The following is a 3,134-nucleotide window of genomic DNA, read 5'->3' on the forward strand; positions in this document are numbered from 1 at the left end:
CACACACACACACACACACACACACCGCCCTTCCAGCTGCCCAGGTCCTTGCGCCCAGCTCCCCTGGGACCCTCCCAACCTTGATGCTTCAATAGGCCTTCCCATTCTGGACACTTCAGACCCCTACTACTCCGCCAAGGCTACGGACATAGGACAAAGGGTGTATTCACGATCAGAAAAAATCGGGTTACAACAACGAGATATGAATTACATTACTTAGATTGGCCAAAACCAAACGCAAACAAACAGAAACACGGGGAAAACTGAAGGATGCCAGATGCCAGAGCAGACGGCGCAGTTGTCCCAGCGAGTTGTGCTCCGCTGGTGGCAGCAGCCTAAGGCTGGCATTCTGGAATCCAGACTGGCAGAAAGGAGGGGGAAACACTTTTCAACCCGAAGGAAGGAAAATAAATCAAAGCTAAACAAATCGATTACATTAACATTGTAAAAATTCCTCCCTCTGTGCTGCGTAAGAGTCTAAAAAACTCCTATTCCTTTCTGGGCAGTATGCTCTTACAACCAACCCTTTCTTCCCCTCAGCAGGCTAGTTCCCTCTCATTCTTTTTTTTTTTTTTTAAGATTTATTTATTTTATGTGTATGAGTACACAGTAGCTGTACAGATGGCTGTGAGCCATCACGTGGCTGTTGGGAACTGAACACAGGACGGCCCTGCTCGCTCCGGCCACTGTAGCTGTCTTCAGAAGCACCAGAAGAGGGCGTCAGATCTCATTATGGGTGGATGTGAGCCACCATGTGGTTGCTGAGATCTGAACTTAGGACCTTCGGAAGAGCAGTCAGTGCTCTTACCCACTGAGCCATCTTGCCAGCCCCCCCTGTCATTCTTGTTTGTTTGTTTGTTTTGTTTGTTTTGAGACAGGGTTTCTCTGTGTAGCCCTTGCTAGCCTAGAACTCACTCTGTAGACCAGGATGGCCTCAAATGCAGAAATCCACCTGCCTCTGCCTCCCTAGTGCTAGGGGTTAAAGGCAAGCGCCACCACTGCCCAGCCCTGTCATTCGTTTTGGAGACTAGCTGAAGCGTCAAATTCCCAATGTTAACTGTGCCACCAACATCCTCATTCTCCACTTCTCCACGTTGATGTTTCCTTTAATTGTTAGAGCGTGGTCACAATTTTATAATTCCATGACAGTCAAATCACACCAGGCTTTGGGCCCATTTCTCTGTAATTTAATACTGAAAAGAAACAAACGGGTTTTTTTTCCTCCTTTGTTTATTGTTTGTGTGTTTTGTCCTCTTCTGAGACCAAATCTAGCTTTGTTGTCCAGGTTGGTCTCTAACACACAGGCTCATGTGATCTTCCATGACAGCATGCCAGCTTCCCTCCAGAGTGAAGTGTGTAGAGTCTTGCTGACCATACTGCAGGATCCGGGGATACCCTGGAGCCACCCATTGCCTCCCAAAGAAGCTCAAAAATTCACACAGCATGGCAGTATTATACCTGTGGAGTTCTTTTGTTGCTGTCTTCTTCGCTTCTCTGTATGCTGTTTTGTTCTTCATTAGATGAACAGAAGCATAAAAAGGAGGAAGGTGAGGGACAGTACAGCAGGCTGCGCCAGCCCAGGAGGAAGGTGAGGGACAGTACAGCAGACTGCCCCAGCCCAGGAGGAAGGTGAGGGACAGTACAGCAGGCTGCCCCACGACGGGAGCCCAGGAGGAAGGTGAGGGACAGTACAGCAGACTGCCCCAGCCCAGGAGGAAGGTGAGGGACAGTACAGCAGACTGCCCCAGCCCAGGAGGAAGGTGAAGGACAGTACAGCAGACTGCCCCACGATGGGAGCCCAGGAGGAGGGTGAGGGACAGTACAGCAGGCTGCCCCAGCCCAGGAGGAAGGTGAGGGACAGTACAGCAGGCTGCCCCAGCCCAGGAGGAAGGTGAAGGACAGTACAGCAGGCTGCCCCACGACGGGAGCCCAGGAGGAGGGTGAGGGACAGTACAGCAGACTACCCCACGACGGGAGCCCAGTGCTGATGTTTGCAGTTCCATGTGTTTGTGTGATGTTTGGACACTGCCCCGATGTCTCTAGATTTTAGTCCCACCCTGCCTTTGCTGGAGGGGATGCTCTGACCGGTGGCAAATGACCAGAAGATTTAGCTCAGCCCAAAGAAGACTGCTCAGAATGGCCCCCGTCTTAGATGAAGGTCTCTTTATGTAGAGGGATGATTTTTGCCCCACCATGCTATTTAGAAATGACCAAACCTACAGTAAAGATAAAAGAATAGTGTCACATATTAAGATTTTTCCACATTTCAGATCTGAAGGCTTTTTAATTAAAAAAATATTTTTATGTACATGAGTATTTTCCTGCATGTGGTATTTCCTCTGTATGTGCAAACCTGTAGTTTCAGAGTTTAGGACGCAGAGTCTAGCCTGGGCACTATAGCGAGTTCCAGGCCTGGTGACATAGTAAGACCCTACCTGTAATAAATCTATCAATAAATGGATGAATAAATATAAATAAATAAATAAATAAATAAATAAATTCCATTTACCATCTTCTCTCATCTCTCCCTCTCCATGGTCTCTCTAGACTGCAGGAACCACTATTTTTGCCTCTGCTTTAAAATCAACTTTGTATCTTATACATAAAAGTAAATACATGGATTTGCCTTTCTTTGCCTGGTTTATCACTATGTCCTTTGGCTTTTTTCCACCAGCCTACCCGGAACGCTTGGGATTGAACTCAGGTCCTCTCACACGTGGTGGTCAAATGCTCTGCCACTGAGCTATATCCACAGCCCTTGCTTTTCCTTTAATCTATGAATCCTACCCCCTACCCTCTACCCTCACCCCTACCCCGTCCTCTCTGTTGTCTGTCCTATAGGCATCCCACATTCCACCATCTAGATGCTGCCAACCGTTCTCCACTGTGTCACTTGCTGTGTTCCTGTCTCCTTGGTGGCCCAATCACAAGACTTGGTGGGTGTTTGGGAAGCTTTCACAGAAGTGGTATTCCATCAGAAGGTACTTCCGTCTGTTTGTTGTTGGGTTTTGTTTTTTGTTGTTGTTGTTTTGGGGGAGGAGCAGAGGGAGGGTGTTTTGGTTTTTGGGTTTGGTTGGTTGGTTAGTTTTTGGTTTTTTCTTTTCTTTTCTTTTCTTTCTTTCTTTCTTTTTTTT

General features: G+C 47.6%; 1 protein-coding gene across 1 annotated transcript in view; it reads right to left on the bottom strand.

The window, feature by feature from the left end:
* Nucleotides 1-3,134, bottom strand: part of Ankdd1a (ankyrin repeat and death domain containing 1A) — a 28,231-nt gene that overhangs the window by 24,161 nt on the left and 936 nt on the right. The window lies entirely within an intron of this gene.

Source organism: Mastomys coucha, unplaced genomic scaffold (genome assembly GCF_008632895.1).
Source record: "Mastomys coucha isolate ucsf_1 unplaced genomic scaffold, UCSF_Mcou_1 pScaffold23, whole genome shotgun sequence".
In the NCBI taxonomy this organism is placed as follows: Eukaryota; Metazoa; Chordata; class Mammalia; order Rodentia; family Muridae; genus Mastomys; species Mastomys coucha.